This window comes from Eschrichtius robustus, chromosome 11, assembly GCF_028021215.1.
Source record: "Eschrichtius robustus isolate mEscRob2 chromosome 11, mEscRob2.pri, whole genome shotgun sequence".
Classification (NCBI taxonomy): Eukaryota; Metazoa; Chordata; class Mammalia; order Artiodactyla; family Eschrichtiidae; genus Eschrichtius; species Eschrichtius robustus.
The window spans coordinates 68,546,360-68,564,777 of record NC_090834.1 but is presented as its reverse complement, the minus strand read 5'-3'; positions in this window follow the sequence as shown (position 1 = coordinate 68,564,777).

Here is an 18,418-nt window from a genome sequence, read left to right as displayed (position 1 = left end):
TCCATCATTGTCCACTGTGAGTCCACTCTGTACCCCGCTTCCCCACCTAGCACTTACTACATTGCACTGTGACCAACTGCTTAATGCTTGTCTTTCCACTTTCTACACTCCCCCAAGAGGAGGGTGGGGACTGTCTCATTCATTGCTCTATTCCCAGTGCCTAGCACAGTGCTGGGCACATTTTAGGGATCAGTAAATAGGTATTGAATGCGACATGAATCTAGGTTTTTAGAAACCCAAATTTTATGCAGTTGGGGGTGGGGGAGAAGTTGCGGCTCTTGAAAGAAGATAAAATTGTGTTCCGGGCCCAGAGGAGTCCTATGTAAGAAAATAGCCTTGAAACATAAGCTTCGTTGACTTCATGGTAACTCTGAGTGAGAGACTAGAGTCTATACGCTACATTATAATAATTTTCATACCTATCTGTACCCACTAGACAGAAACTAAAAACGGTATTTATCAAAAAATCCTTGTTGAAGGGACTTGACTTTTTCTCATTAGTGGCTGCCCAGCCTTACCATTTCCCAATGCTTCCAGTCCAATTACAAAGCACCCAGTTCCCCACATTACATTCATTTATTCATCTGTACATGCAAAAGTGAGTTCCTCATCTGTGCCAGGCTGGCGCTAGGGGCTGGGACACAGCATGAGTTAAGATGCCATCTCTCCCCACAGGGAGCCCACTGTCCAGAGGGGGAGCAGACAGGAGCAGACCCCTGTGGCCATAGGGCAGGCAGTGGACACACTGAGATGGGAGAAAGGGGCCACCTGAGGGGAGAGGAGGAAACATCCTGGAGAAGCTGAGACTTCAAGGAAGAGTTGCTTTCCCAGCAAACGTTTGAGTTGAGGGAGGGCTTTCCAGGCACAGGCGGGGAACCCACCTCCGCCTTTCTCCTGGCTCCGCAGAGCTCCCATCTCCCTTCCACTCTACACCAGGACAGAGTCCACTTCCAAATGAGGGGGCATCTTTCATCTTCTGCTGGAGAATAGCAGCTGTGCAGTGGGGCCAGGAGGACAGGGAATCACGAAGCTGTTCCCCACTTACCTCAGGAGATTCTGAGACTTCCAAGGAGCATCCTCCAAGGACAGCCAGGGCTCTCGCCAAGGGAACTTCTCAGCGCAGAGCAGAGAGGAGCAGAAGCAGGACACTGAAGTCACACAGGCTGTCCAGACCCACAGGCTGTCCTCCGAGCCTACATCACCTGGAGTTAGTCCAGGAGGATGGGATAGAGCAAGGCCACCCATCAGGATGCTGTCTCTATAGCGCCCTCTGCTGGGCTCCCAGGAGAAAGACCCCCTTGGCAGGCTATTGTACCCTTGTTCCACAGGAAAGGCCAAGACCTATTGGGCATGCTCATCAATGGGAGAAGAGGCAGTGAGAATTTTGGCCTCAACGATGCAACGCTGTGACTGATAAGCAGCGAATCCTTGAGGGCTGTTCAGGTCTGCCTGGGACGTACAGAGTCACAGACCAGAGCGTGCATCCCAGCTCCCCCATTAATTAGTTCCATGAGCTTAGGTCAATCACTTTACCTCTTTGGGCTTCATTTGCCTTATCTGTGAAATAATCCTTGGTTTGTCCACCTCCTAGGGTTGTTGTGAGGAGACAGATAGGTAATGAAAAACAGCGTTGGACAGGTGTGGGATTGCTCTCCAAATCCATTCATCTCATAAATACTTATTGAGTCCAAGCTATGTGGCAGGCACTATTCCAGTGCTGGGGATATAACAGTGAATGAGACAAAGTCTTCTTATGGAGCAAACATTCCAGGTGATTGGAGAGAAAGAGAACAAACACATATATAATGTCAGTAGTAAAAAATGCTCTACATAGAGAAATAAACAGAACAAGAGTGATGTAAATGCTACTTGAAATAGGGTATTATGAGGAAGTGACCTCTGAGCAAAGATCTAAATAAAGCGAGGGAGTGAACTATGCAGATATCTGCAGGAAGAGGGGGAGCAAAACCAATGGCCCTGAGATGGGAACACAGGTAGAGTGCCTGAGGGTCAATGCAGGGGTCAGTGTGACTGAATAGAGTAGGGGCCTGAGGCTGGAGAGGGGCAGGGGCGACACGTGGAACTAGTAGGACATGGTAATAACTTCGGTATTTTTTCTAAGTGGAATGGACTGTCTTTGGAGGATTACTATTATTATTTATTAATGATATTAGTAATGCATTAATACTATCCAGTGCTATGCTATGGCTTATTATTATGATTATTCTAGCTAACATTTCTTGGGCATTTAGTATATGCCAGGCTGGATTAGGTACATTAATCATTTCATTTCATCTTCCCAACCTCCTTGAGGCAGGTACTTTACCATCTCTATTTCATTGATGAGGAAATTGAGGCTCAGAGAAGTTAAGCACCTCACCCAAGATCTTTCATTTATTCAGCCAGTGGTTAGGAGCACATTTCTTCATGCTCTTTCGAAAGTTTTAAGTCACAGCATCGTGATTCGGACCCTGCGCTGCATCTCGAGAGCCAGCCCTCACCACCACGTGCACAACTGCATGTTGAGGGGACAGAGAGGGGGAAAGAAAGGAAGAGACCTGTCCCAGCGACAGTGAGCCCCTCCTTCCTGGGGGTGCGCAGAGCTAGTGAGTATGTGAGGGTCACAGGACCTGAAGTGAGGAGCAATCAGCCTCCAAATCCCCCTGTAATAGGTTCAGTTGTGTCCCCCTCAAAAGATATGCTGACTTCCTAACTCTCGGTAGCTGCCAATGTGACCTTATTTGGAAATCAGATCTTTGCAGATGTCATCAAGCTGTGCCAGAAAGCACAATTTAACACGGATTTAATCATTATTCCTGGGGACACTATCACACAATCTAAAGAGTTAGCAAAAGTTGTAAACAAGCCATTTTAAGGATCACTTGAAAACTGTATGCTGGGGACTTCCCAGTCCAGTGGTTAAGACTCCGTGCTTCCACTGCAAGGGGCACAGGTTCGATCCCTTGTCAGGGAACTGAGATCCCACAATCCATATGTTAAATGGAGATGGAAAATACCCCACCTACTGGACAAATGGAAAGGCCAAATGTCCTAATGTGATGCAGTTGGGCACTTGTAACTCGGGTGCCAGGAGCAACGTTGCTCCTGTAGTTCTTATGTGCCGCCCCCAAAAGGACCTGTGTGTTAGCAGAGCTGTCAGAGCCGCTACCCCCTCAGCCCCACTCCCTGCAGCCTGAACTGGTTACACATCTTCCCACTGGGCCTCCCTCCCTCCTCAGGCCAGCAGAAGGCTAAGTGCCCCCTGTCAGCCACCCTGGACCCCCCGCCCCCGAACGTCTCCATACACCTGCTAATCTATGCCAACTCCCCGCCCCTGCTCTCTCAAGCCCTTCCTCCATACCCTCTGGGTCCCACAGTCCATCACCAGCAAATGTCCCTGTATCCCCAATCTCTCTCTGAACATTCCTGCCACCTTGTTCTGAAGGAAACACAGCTGTCCCCTGATGCCATCACTTCCCCTGCTGTCCTTCCTTTCATGCCAGTGGCCTCGGGTGGCCAGTGTCCACCTTGCTTCCCACCAACGCTTTCCAGCCACGTCTGCCCTCCTTTCTTCCGAACACCCAGATCCTTTGAAGTTTGTGCCACCAGACGTCACTACCTCCCCGGTATGTTGACTTCCCTGTTCTTCAAAATAACCATCTCACATCTTCTCCTCCTTCCCTAAGCCTTCTCTGACTCTCCCCTCCCTGTCTCTCCACACCCTAGCCCTAGCTGGTGAAATTGCCTTGCCAGGCTTTTCAGCCCCAATGAAAAAAAACTGTGGGTGTTCCCCCAGCAAGGGCACATTTGTAATGATATACAACCTTGCTACTCCAAGTATAGTCTTTGGACTAGTATCACCTGGGAACTTGTTAGAATTGCAGAATAATTGGTCTCACTCCAGACCTACTGGATCAGAATTCCATTAAAGTTTGACGAGCCTTGATACACAACCTAATACAGCCCCCCTTGCTGACCACCAAGGATTGTACTGTGTCCCCAGCTGTGGTGGCCTGGGACTCAGCTTCTACTTCATTGAGAAGCAATTCTATTCCCCCATCTCTTCCTACCATTGAAACTACCGACTTGCCAACAATTGTCCCCACGTGACTCTCCTCCTTTTACTATGGATCAAAGGTCCTAGCTCTTTCCGGGACTTCCCTGGTGGCGCAATGTTTAAGAATCCGCCTTCCAATGCAGGGGGCCTGGGTTTGATCCCTGGTTAAGGAACTAGATCCCACATGCATGCCATAACTAAGAGTTTGCATGCCATAACTGAGGAGCCCACGAACCTCAACTAAGGAGCCCGCCTGCTACAACTAAGACCCAGCGCAACCAAAATAAATAATAAATAAAATAAAATAATAGTTAAAAAAAAAAATGGTCCCAGCTCTTTCCAAAAGCCAAACCCTCTCTCCATTCTCAGACCCCACCCCCTGGGGCTAAATAACTATAGGGCACTTGCTGTCCGCACCACAGGGAATAGAGGGCCACTGGCCATAGCACAACCGTCCCTGGGATTACGCTGTCAGCTCATATGACAACTGAGAGCTTCAAAGCTGCTTTGAATAGGGGTTTTGCACAAGATCAGCTGTTTGCAATGTGAGATTGCAGCATGAAGAGTCCCTGAGTCTTCTTGGAATCAGAAGAGTGGAAATCTGACTTCTGCAATTTCTGTGAACCGTGAAAAAGAGGGATGCTCGTGGCTCCAATGCCAGAAAGTTCAGACTAGACCGCTAAGAGGGTTGCAGGTGCTGAAGCAAGGTTTGAACATCCATTAAGCCAGCCCCAGCATTTGTCCCTCCTTCAACTGCTCACAGCCAAGGAGTATGGTGGTGCTGCCTTTTCCCACCTCCTTGGCCCAAGAGTGCTCCTTTGCAGTGCTTCGCTGCCACTGAAGGCTGGGAGCAGCAGGAGGAGAGAGAAGCGAGGAACGTGTCTGCAGGCAGGCACGGCGCGTACATGCAGGTCAGGACAACCTGGCAGCGGGCTGTGGCAGGAAATGAAGTCTCCACTTCTTTCCAGTCAAGGAAATTGGAGCACTGGCTCCCACTGGAGAAATCAAAGCCGCATTGTTTCAAAGAACAAAACAGTCCCGGAGCGAACAAAGGTTTTGGCATTGAGCTCTCTCGGGAGAAGATGCTGTCAAAGACACTCCACCCCACTTAGAGGAATCCAGTCTGTCTGGGACTAAAAACCAACCCACAGTTTCATTTATTAGGCTCATGCTCAGAGGGGTCATCTTTCGGTAGTTTGACTAATATTTGGTGCCTTCGCAATTGTCAAAATGAGACCAAAATCTGGTGAGCCGTATTAAAGGTTTCTAAGAAACTGCAACGTTACAATTTACAACCATGTGGAGAGTCTGGCAGTGCACTTGCTGATGGCTGCCATGTCTGGGAAGGGGCATCTGGGCTCGGACCAAATGGCTGCCATTGACGGTCCAAGTGTAAACATGGCTCCAACAAAACAAATTTGCCAAAATCCATTGTAGGAGAGGAGGATGGAGGCACCAGATACCTCAGAGCAGAGAGTCCAATCTTTTCCTGCAACCTCCACTTTTAGATAAGAAATGTGATTTTAAGAACAAAATATAAATGAGCACCTACTTCTTGTTGTCTTATGCTGGGCCCTTGGAAAAGAGATGAAAAAGATATAATCCTCGTCCTTGAGTTCACTGTCTGGTGGGGACATAGGAATAGATCATTTCAATCAATAGTCTGGGGTCATTCGGGGCAGAGCTGAGGAGCCTGACACGCCTCACTTTCTACACGAACACGCGACAATAACCAGCGTTCGAATTATGACCCTGAATCATCAAAAGAGGGTTAATACCTCACTCAAAAGTATCATATGTGGGAATGCAGAGGGCAGCAACAGAGAAAGGGCATACAGGAAGCCTGTGGTAGGGGTATAGGTCTTGTATTGTTTTCATATTTTATTACATCACATATTCTTCTGTGTTCATGATAAAAGTAATGAATGAAGCTGAGTCTTTGACAATACTGAATCTTCTGATTGAACCGTACCTTCCTTTCCCCAAATCCCAGATGTCCAGCACAGGATACAATAAATTTTCCTTACTGTTAAGTCGGTTTGAAACAGTGTTTTCTGTGACTTGTCACTAAAAGCATCCTAATTGCAATAGGACACAGCATTCTCCTAACCTATCTGGCTATGGAATTTATTTTTCAAAGAATATCTTTTGGGACTGATGTTTCATGGAAAACATTCTGGGGAACACACTGGATTAGAGTTCTACTTAGGAGATAGAATTGACAAGAAGGAGAATTCACAAATTTAGTGACCTCTGGATAAGAGGCTTGAAAATCCAGCCCTGATGTCTTTTACCTAAAATTGTCCTCTTTGCTACTTAGCTGTGGACTACATAAAAAGAAGAAATACAGATTTGCCCCAGGAGTGTTGCCACAGGCAATCTAGAATTGATCAGCTATGTCAAGGGAGATGAATAAAAAGTTAAGATATTTTCCAAAACTCAATATTTTCAAAATGAAAAATGTTACAAAAACATTTTTTTTGCTGTAGTAAGCAGAATAAATAAGCAAAAAGAGCAAATACATATATTTTGTAAGCAAAAAATATAATCTGTACTGATGAAAAAATAAGTTTCCAGTCACTTGACACAGAAAGACCTCAAGTTACTAATGCAGTTGACATAGACAAGACAGTCTGTTTAAAATTCTCTGCAATGACCCTGGAACATATAACTTAGAAGGATCTCAATCTTATTCTATAGGTAGGGATACTGAGGCTGAAAAGTGAAGCATTTTGTCACACCAGTGGGGGTGACAGTCAGGCTAGAGGCCAGGGCAGCCTTCCTATTGCCGGCGCTTGGTGCAAAGTACGACTCTGAGGACAGGCTGCAATCTGTTGATCTACTCCACCCAAATCAGTGGGCGCACTGAGATCTAGATGAACTGGATTAGCCTGTAACATAAACCCTTTCCTGTGCTCCTGATGTTATACGGCGAGCATCACAACTGACCTGCACCGCTCTAACTTACCCAAATGACCAGAGCATCAAAACTACCTTTAGGAAAAGGTTGTGCTGCCCTACACTCCAAATTCTAGTTTTAGGAGTTGACTCTCATCTCTTTTAAATGGTCTTTCTTGCCTCTATTTTCTACTTACTCTTCCAGGGAAGAAATTATTCATTAGTGAAATCAAAACAAGGGATACTCAAAAATATTCTTCTCAACAGGAACTAGGAAGAAGCAAGCACTTTTAAAAGGATGACCTATGAAAGGGTAACTGACCCAGCCCCACTTGGTCTGAACAAGGATCCGTAAGTTTGACGAATACTGTCAGACATTCGAAACTAATTTGATCATAGGGAGGACGTCACTGGGAACTGATCACAGGCACATCCCTGAATCCGCCTTCATAATCCTCCCAACAATCCTACGAGTTAGGTATAGTCTTCTGCTATATTAGAAGAGTTGCCCGATTAGGAAACTTCATGTTATAAACATAATAACTCCAATGGAGGAAGTGAGTTTCAAGTCAGAATAACAAAGTGGTTTTTCTTGCCACAATTTAAGCAAAATTTATTTTAAAGCTTAATAGCTAGAATTATGGTTGTGAAACTTGGTCTGGTTCTGAATTAACATCAAAGCCAGAGCAAATAGCATTCTCTAATTGGGACAGATCCAACTGAGGCTTTCAAAACATACAGGGTAGGAGAAATGACTCCTGTCAGAAAGTGGCCTAACTAGGTAAGTAGCTTGCCTCAGGTCCCACGGCTTGTGAGCGGCGAAAGGCGAGATTCTAGGACTCCTGGACTCCAGTATCTCTGCTCTTCACCAGCTATTCCCTGCTGCCTTCTGCTAACAGCAAGGCCACTAAGAAATGGAAGGCGAAGGTTCCAGTTCAAGGAGGGGACACAGAAGGATCCTGAATTCACCTCCTCCCACGCACATGCTGAATCTACAGCTACATAGGGAACAACTTTCTCTGAAAAAAAACCCCTAAAAACTAGCAGAACAACTCCTTCCTACTGGGCACATGAGAAAAAAACCACATTAAAGTGGGTAGGAAAGGCTGAAACACCATTTTGTTATGAAGCCCCCAACCCACAATGGGCACAATGGGAAGGGACCCCAAACCCAGAGCTTCTCCCTGAAGAGCAGACAGCTTGAGTCCCACGTTGTGCACTCCACCTTTCAAGACCTGCTCCTGAGACGAGCCCCCGAAACACCTAGTTTTGAAAACCACCAGTTCATGCTCCAAAGACCCGTGGGGCCCTGGCAAACCGAGAAACGTCTCCAAGAGAGCTCCCACGGACTCGCGCACCCAGGACCCAGGGCAGGGCAGCCTTTGCAAAATGCCCAGCCTTGAGGTGAAAGAGGTTCATCTGCTAATTTTAAAGCATCGGACTGAGGGGCCCTGGCCTGCTGGCCTGGACGGAGGCCTGTGGTTTCCTTCTGTGCTCCTTCTGCCTTGCTAAAGCCAGCAGGCACTATCTTTTTCTTTCTTTTTAAAAAAATTTTTATCTCTTTTATCTTTAAAAAAAAATCTTTCTTTTTAAAAAATTAAAAAAATATTTTCAGTGGGCACCATCCTTGCACCTGCCTCCCACCTGGCTCCAGCTGGGCGCCATCTTTCCTCCCCCGCTGCCTTCCAGAGCTGGGATCTCCTGGAGGGGAGCTGCTACACTCGCCCGGTGCCCCGGGTTTTACATCTGGTGACCCAGTTTTTACAGCTGTAGCCCAGGGGACGCCCCTCCATTTCCTGGCTCTGGAGGCCAGGGGGGCCTTGAGTTCCCTGGGCCCACGGGATTGTAACAATCAGAAAAACAGTTGTTCGCAGACATCTACCCCCAGGCAGCACAGACAGCAGATTGAAACTTACCCTGTCTTTCTGTTGAAAGAGGCCTATTTGCTTGTCCAGCAGCTGTGGCCTGAGGGGCAGGCACACTTCAAGGGCCGGCTCAGGGAACAGAGGCCGGTGGACGCCATCTTTGGTTTTCCCTCTGCCTTGGCCCAGCTTACCTGAATCTGAAATACCTCCCACCCTCACGGCCAACAGACCCAGGAATTCAGCCTTTATGTGAAAGAGGCCTATTAGCATATCATCATTGCTGCTGCCTGAGAGTCTGGCTTCCAATCAGCCTTAATCTAGGTGCTGATTGAGATCCTCTCCTCTGGGACACTGACGGGGGTCAGCACACCCTCAACTACTAGGAGCTATTAAAAATAAAATAGGCTGCTTGGACAAGCACAAAAGTTTGAGAGACAACCAAGAGCTAGGGCAGGGTTGAGCAATAAAGTTTACCTGTCACCATACATCGTTACAAAAAAATTTTTTTTCTTGTGATGAGAACTTTTAAGATCTCCTCTTTCAGCAGCTTTCAAATATGCATTACAGTATTAACTATAGTCACCATGCTGTACATTACATCCCATGTCTTATTGATTTTATAACTGCAAGTTTGTACCTTTTGACCCCCTTTACCCTTTCACGCATACTCCACCACCCCCTGCCTCTGACAACCACTATCTGTTCTCTGTGTCTATGAGCTTAGGTTTGTTTGGCTTTGTTTTTTAGATTCTACATATAAATGATCATATGGTATTTTTCTCTGACTTATTTCACTTAGCATAATGCCATCAAGGTCCATCCAAGTCATTACAAACAGCAAGATTTTCTTCTTTTTTATGGCTGAGTAGTATTCCAGTGTGTGTGTGTGTGTGTGTGTGTGTGTGTGTGTGTGTGTGTATAATCACATCTTCTTTATCCATTCACCTATTGATGAACACTTAGGTTGTTTTCATATTTTGGCTATTGTAAATAATGCTGCATATTTACAATACAGGACATTTACAATATACAACATAGGGGGGACACATATCTTTTTGAATTAGTGTTTTCGTTTTCTTCTGATAAATACCCAGAAGTGGAATTCCTGGATCATATGGAAGTTCTATTTTTAATTATTTGAGGAACGTCCATACTGTTTCCATTTTTGTAAATAAGATGACAGACGTTAATTAGATTAATGTGGCGATCATTTTGCAATATATACAAATGTCAAATCATTGTGTTGTACACCTGAAACTAGTATCATGTTATATATCAATTACACCTCCAAAAAAAACAACAACAAAAAAAGGAAGGCCGATTCTGACACGCAGGCTCCAGGTAATGGAAATGCTCTGAGTCCCCGAGGACAGCGTCAGCACAGCAAAGGCAACAGGTCAGTCAAGTGTCCTTTGTCAGAAGGGCCTTTCCCATCCTCAGAGGCATTCCCTGCTCCTCGGTCCTTTCTGTCATATCCAGGATCCAAAATGTGGCCAGAAGGAGCTGCATCTGAAGAAACTGCAGTGTGGCTTCTGACGTCAGCAAAGCGGCTGGCAGAGAATATTCCTGTTCTGCTGATCTGAGGGCTCGCCTGGGAGAAATCTCCATATTAAGATGGAACTGATTTAAAAGTGCAAATGAGGATGTGTACTCAAAAGCACCAGTGTAGCAAAAAACCTGAAGTGGGCAGTGAAACATTAGAGAAATCACTATCCTCATTAGGTTAAATCCCTCCATAAATAGCTCTCCAAGGGACCTTCTACCAATGGACTTGGGTTTAGTTATTGCTTGAAGTGAGTCATCATCTGGGAAATGATTACTAATGTGGTTCGATTTGTCATTTGGGGATTAACTAAGTCACCCCAAGTTACATGTGACATATTGGAAAAAGCAGGGAGAGAGGAGACAAAAGACCTGGATTCTAGTTTGAACCTCACCCTTACTAGATTCTGAATCTCACGCTCTTTCACTTTTCCCGGGGGGATATCTGCCTTGTCTTCCTTAGTTATTCTAGTTCCTGGAGATGCACATACAGCTCTCCCCTCTGAGAACACCCTCCTTTAACTCTCCACTTGGTGGGTCCTTTGGGTCCCCTCAAGTCTCCCATCCTTCAGGAAACCTTGCCTTGACTTTGTTCTCCCTTCGCTCCCACAACCTGTGCAAATATCACTACATTTGAGGACAGGAAAGACATTTCGCCTCTGTGTTCTCAACGTCTAATATAATGCATTTCATACTTGTTGACTAAACTAATTGCAGTTCTTTTACAAACAGTACAGTGCTACATAAAATAATTATCCTTAAGTTGTTAATCACAAAGTTATTAAAAATAAAAATACATACTAGTGCCTTAGTTTTCTTGCATCTTTAAACATTATTTTTTTCTTTTTAATTGAAGTATAGTTGATTTACAATACTGTGTTAGTTTCAGGTGTACAGCAAAGTGATTCAGTTACGTATCTATGTGTATATATATATGTATTCTTTTCCACTATAGGTTATTACAAGATATTGAATATAGTTCCCCATGCTATACAGTAAATCCTGGTTATTTATTTTATACATAGTAGTGTGTATCTGTTAATCCCATCCTCTTAATTAATCCCTCCCTGCCTTTCCCCTTTGGTAACCATAAGTTTGTTTTCTATGTCTGTGAGTCTGTTTCTGTTTTTTAAATAAATTCATTTGTATTATTTTCTAGATTCCACACATAAGTGGTATCATATGATATTTGTCTTTCTCTGTCTGACTTACTTCACTTAGTATGATAATCTCTAGGTCTATCAATGTTGCTGTAAATGGCAATATTTCATTCTTTTTTATGGCTGACTAGTATTCTGTGGAATATACGTACCACATCTTCTTTATCCATTCATCTGTTTATGGACACTCAGGTTGCTTCCATGTCTTGGCTATTGTAAATAGTTTCTTGCATCCTTAAAAACACTCCACAAATCTACAAAGAATTACAAAACTTGAGAGGGACCTTCAAGATGGTGGAGGAGTGAGACGTGGAGATCACCTTCCTCCCCACAAATACATCAGAAATACATCTACATGTGGAACAGCTCCTACAGAATACCTACTGAATGCTGGCAGGAGACCTCAGACCTCCCAAAAGGCAAGAAACTCCCCATGTACCTGAGTAGGGCAAAAGAAAAAAGAAAAAACAGAGACAAAAGCATAGGGATGGGACCTGCACCTCTGGGAGGGAGCTGTGAAGGAGGAAAACTTTCCACACACTAGGAAGGCCCTTCACTGGCAGAGACGGTGGGTGGCAGAGGCGAAGCTTCAGAGCCACGGAGGAGAGCACAGCAACAGGGGTGCGGAGGGCAAAGTGGAGAGATTCCCACACAGAGGATCGGTGCTGACCAGCACTCACCAGCCCGAGAGGCTTGTCTGCTCACCCGCGGGGACGGGCGGGGGCTGGGAGCTGAGGCTCGGGCTTTGGAGGTCAGACCCCAGGGAGAGGACTGGGGTTGGCTGCGTGAACACAGCCTGAAGGGGGCTAGTGCGCCACAGCTAGCCGGGCGGGAGTCCGGGAAAAAGTCTGGAGCTGCCGAAGAGACAAGAGACAATTGTTTCAGGATGCACGAGGAGAGTGGGTTCAGAGCACCGCCTAAACGAGCTCCAGAGACGGGTGCGAGCCGCGGCTATCAGCGCGGACCCCAGAGACAGGCATGAGACGCTAAGGCTGCTGCTGTCACCACCAAGAAGGCTGTGTGCAAGCACAGGTCACTATCCACACCGCCCCTCCCGGGAGCCTGTGCAGCCCACCACTGCCAGGGTCCTGTGATCCAGGGACAACTTCCCCGGGAGAACGCACGGCGTGCCTCAGGCTGGTGCAACGTCAAGCCGGCCTCTGCCGCCGCAGGCTTGCCCCGCATCCGTACCCCTCCCTCCCCCCCACCTGAGTGAGCCAGAGCCCCCAAATCAGCTGCTCCTTTAATCCCATCCTGTCTGAGCGAAGAACAGACGACCTCAGGCGACCTACACGCAGAAGCGGGTCCAAATCCAAAGCTGAACCCCGGGAGCTGTGCGAACAAGAAGAGAAAGGGAAATTCCTCCCAGCAGCTTCAGGAGCAGTGAATTAAATCTCCACAGTCAACTTGATGTGCCTGCACCTGTGGAATACCTGAAGAGACAACGAATCATCCCAAATTGAGGAGGTGGACTTTGGGAGCAACTGTAGACTTGAGGTTTGCATTCTGCATCTAATTTGTTTTTGGTTTTATGTTTATCTTAGTTTAGTATTTAGAGTTTATTATCATTGATAGATTTGTTTATTGATTTGGTTGCTCTTTTCCTTTTTTTATATATAGATATATATATATATTTCCTTTTTCTCTTTTTGTGTTTATGTGTTTGCTTCTTTGTGTGATTTTGTCTGTATAGCTTTGCTTTTACCATTTGTCCTAGGGTTCTGTCTTTTCTTTTTTTTTTTTGTATACTTTTTAGCACTTGTTATCATAGGTGGATTTGTTTTTTGGTTTGGTTGTTCTCTTCTTTCTCTCTTTTATTTTTATTACTTTTTAATTTTTTTAAATTTTTAATAATTAAAAAATATTTTTATTTTAATAACTTTATTTATTTTTTCTTCTCCCTCCCTCCCTCCCTCTCTCTCTCTCTCACTCTTCCTTTCTTTTTTTCTCCCTTTTCTTCTGAGCTGTGTGGCTAACAGGGTCTTGGTGCTCCAGCCGGGTGTCAGGCATGTGCCTCTTAGGTGGGAGAGCCGAGTTCAGGACATTGGTCCACCAGAGACCTCCCGGCTCCATGTAATGTCAAACGGTGAAAGCTCTCCCAGAGATCTACATCTCAACACTAAGACCCAGCTCCACTCAATGAACAGCAAGCTACAGTGCTGGACACCCTATGCCAAACAACTAGCAAGACAGAAACACAACCCCACCCATCAGCAGAGGCTGCCTAAAATCATAATAAGGTCACAGACACCCCAAAACACACCACTGGATGCAGTCCTGCCCACCAGAAAGACAAGATCCAGCCTCATCCACCAGAACACAGGCACCAGTCCCCTCCACCAGGAAGCCTACACAACCCACTGAACTAACCTTAGCCTTTGGGGGCAGACACCAAAAACAATGGGAACTATGAACCTGCAGCCTGTAAAAAGGAGACCCCAAATGCAGTATGTTAAGCAAAATGAGAAGACAGAGAAACACAGGGCAGATGAAGGAGCAAGATAAAAAAAACCCACCAGACCAAACAAATGAAGAGGAAATAGGCAGTCTACCTGAAAAAGAATTCAGAGTAATGATAGTAAAGATGATCTAAAATCTTGGAGATAGAATGGAGAAAATACAAGAAACGTTTAACAAGGACCTAGAAGAGCTGAAGAGCAAACAAACAATGATGAACAACACAATAAATGAAATCAAAAATTCTCTAGAAGGAATCAAAAGCAGAATAACTGAGGCAGAAGAACGGATAAGTGACCTGGAAGATAAAATAGTGGAAATAACTACTGCAGAGCAGAATAAAGAAAAAAGAATGAAAAGAACTGAGGACAGTCTCAGAGACTTCTGGGACAACAATAAATTCACCACCATTCTAATTATAGGGGTCCCAGAAGAAGAAGAGAAAAAGAAAGGGACTGAAAAAATATTTGAAGAGATTATAGTCGAAAACTTCCCTAATATGGGGAAGGAAATAGTCAATCAAGTCCAGGAAGCACAAAGAGGCCCATACAGGATGAACCCAAGGAGAAACATGCCAAGACACATATTAATCAAACTATCAAAAATTAAATACAAAGAAAAATTATTAAAAGCAACAAGGGAAAAACAACAAATAACATACAAGGGAATCCCCATAAGGTTAACAGCTGATCTTTCAGCAGAAACTCTGCAAGCCAGAAGGGAGCGGCAGGACATATTTAAAGTGATGAAAGGGAAAAACATACAACCAAGGATACGCTACCCACAAAGGATCTCATTCAGATTCGACGGAGAAATTAAAACCTTTACAGACAAGCAAAAGCTAAGAGAATTCAGCACCACCAAACCAGCTCTATAACAAATGCTAAATTTCTCTAGGCAGGAAACACAAGAGAAGGAAAAGACCTACAATAACAAACCCAAAACAATTAAGAAAATGGTAATAGGAACATACATATCAATAACTACCTTAAATGTAAATGGATTAAATGCTCCAACCAAAAGACATAGACTGGCTGAATGGATACAAAAACAAGACCTGTATATATGCTGTCTACAAGAGGCCCACTTCAAATCTAGGAACACATACAGACTGAGAGTGGGGGGATGGAGAAAGATATTCCATGCAAATGGAAATCAAAAGAAAGCTGGAGTAGCAATTCTCATATCAGACAAAATAGACTTTAAAATAAAGACTATTACAAGAGACAAAGAAGGACACTACATAATGATCAAGGGATCAATCCAGGAAGAAGATATAACAATTGTAAATATTTATGCACCCAACATAGGAGCACCTCAATACATAAGGCAAATGCTAACAGCCATAAAAAGGGAAATTGACAATAACACAATAATAGTAGGGGACTTTAACACCCCACTTTCACCAATGGACAGATCATCCAAAATGCAAATAAATAAGGAAACACAAGCTTTAAATGATACATTAAACAAGATGGACTTAATTGATATTTATAGGACATTCCATCCAAAAACAACAGAATACACTTTCTTCTCAAGTGCACATGGAACATGCTCCAGGATAGATCATATCTTGGGTCACAAATCAAGCCTTGGTAAATTTAAGAAAATTGAAATCATATCAAGTATCTTTTCCAACCACAATGCTATGAGACTAAATATCAATCACAGGAAAAAATATTACAGACACATGGAGGGTAAACAATTCACTACTAAATAAGAGATCACTGAAGAAATCAAGGAGGAAATCAAAAAAATACCTAGACACAAATGACAACGAAAACAGGATGATCCAAAACCTATGGGATGCAGCAAAAGCAGTTCTAAGAGGAAAGTTTATAGCAATACAATCCTACCTCAAGAAACAAGAAACATCTCAAATAAACAACCTAACCTTACACCTAAAGGAACTAGAGAAAAGAGAACAAAAAACCCCCAAAATTAGCAGAAGGAAAGAAATCATAAAGATCAGATCAGAAATAAATGAAAAAGAAATGAAGGAAACAATAGCAAAGATCAATAAAACTAAAAGCTGGCTGAGAAGATAAACAAAATTGATAAACCACTAGCCAGACTCATCAAGAAAAAAAGGGAGAAGACTCAAATCAATAAAATCAGAAATGAAAAAGGAGAAGTAACAACTGACACTGCAGAAATACAAAGGATCATGAGAGATTACTACAAGCAACTATATGCCAATGAAATGGACAACCTGGAAGAAATGGACAAATTCTTAGAAAAGCACAACCTTCTGAGACTGAACCAGGAAGAAATAGAAAATATAAACAGACCAATCATAAGCACTGAAATTGAGGCTGTGATTAAAAATCGTATAACAAACAAAAGCCCAGGACCAGATGGCTTCACAAGCGAATTCTATCAAACATTTAGAGAAGAGCTAACACCTATCCTTCTCAAACTCTTCCAAAATATAGCAGAGGGAGGAACACTCCCAAACTCATTCTACGAGGCCACCATCACCCTGATACCAAAACCAGACAAGATGTCACAAAAAAAGAAAATTACAGACCAATATCACTGATGAACATAGATGCAAAAATCCTCAACAAAATACTAGCAAACAGAATCCAGCAGCACATTAAAAGGACGATACACTATGATCAAGTGGGGTTTATCCCAGGAACGCAAGGATTCTTCAATATACGCAAATCAATCAATGTGATAAACCATATTAACAAACTGAAGGGGAAAAACCATATGATCATCTCAATGGATACAGAAAAAGCTTTTGACAAAATTCAACACCCATTTATGATAAAAACCCTCCAGAAAGTAGGCATAGAGGGAACTTTCCTCAACATAATAAAGGCCATATATGACAAACCCACAGCCAACATCGTTCTCAATGGTGGAAAACTGAAACCATTTCCTCTAAGATGAGAAACAAGACAAGGTTGTCCACTCTCACCATTATTATTCAACATAGTTTTGGAAGTTTTAGCCGCAGCAATCAGAGAAGAAAAAGAAATAAAAGGAATCCAAATCGGAAAAGAAGAAGTAAAGCTGTCACTGTTTGCAGGTGACATGATATTATACAGAGAGAATCCTAAAGATGCTACCAGAAAACTACTGGAGCTAATCATTGAATTTGGTAGAGTAGCAGGATACAAAAGTAATGCACAGAAATCTCTTGCATTCCTATACACTAATGATGAAAAATCTGAAAGAGAAATTAAGGAAACACTCCCGTTTACCACTGCAACAAAAAGAATAAAATACCTAGCAATAAACCTACCAAAGGAGACAAAAGACCTGTATGCAGAAAACTATAAGACACTGATGAAAGAAATTAAAGATGATACCAGCAGATGGAGAGTTGTACCATGTTCTTCGTTTGGAAGAATCAATATTGTGAAAATGACTATACTACCCAAAGCAATCTACAGATTCAATGCAATCCCTATCAAATTACCAATGGCATTTTTTACAGAACTAGAACAAAAAGTCTTAAAACTTGTATGGAGATACAAAAGACCCCGAATAGCCAAAGCGGTTTTGAGGGAAAAAAACGGAGCTGAAGGAATCAGACTCCCTGACTTCAGACTATACTACAAAGCTACAGTAATCAAGACAGTATGGTACTGGCACAAAAACAGAAATATAGATCAATGGAACAGGATAGAAAGCCCAGAGATAAACCCATGCACATATGGTCACCTTATCTTTGATAAAGGAGGCAAGAATATACAATGGAGAAAAGATAGCCTCTTCAATAAGTGGTGCTGGGAAAACTGGACAGGTACATGTAAAATAATGAAATTAGAACACTCCCTAACACCATACACAAAAATAAACTCAAAATGGATTAAAGACCTAAATGTAAGGCTGGACACTATAAAACTCTTAGAGGAAAACATAGGCAGAACACTCTATGACATAAATCACAGCAAGATCCTTTTTGACCCACCTCCTAGAGAAATGGAAACAAAAATAAACAAATGGGACCTAATGAAACTTAAAAGCTTTTGTACAGCAAAGGAAAACATAAACAAGACGAAAAGACAACCCTCAGGATGGGAGAAAATATTTGCAAATGAAGCAACTGACGAAGGATTAATCTCCAAAATTTACAAGTAGCTCATGCAGCTCAACATCAAAAAAAGAAAAACCCAATCCAAAAATGGGCAGAAGACCTAAGTAGACATTTCTCCAAAGAAGATATACAGATTGCCAACAAACACATGAAAGGATGCTCAACATCACAAATCATTAGAGAAATGCAAATCAAAACTACAATGAGGTATCACCTCACACCCGTCAGAATGGCCATCATCAAAAAATATACAAACAACAAATGCTGGAGAGGGTGTGGAGAAAAGGGAACCCTCTTGCACTGTTGGTGGGAATGTAAATTGATACAGCCACTATGGAGAACAGTATGGAGGTTCCTTAAAAAACTAAAAATAGAACTACCATAC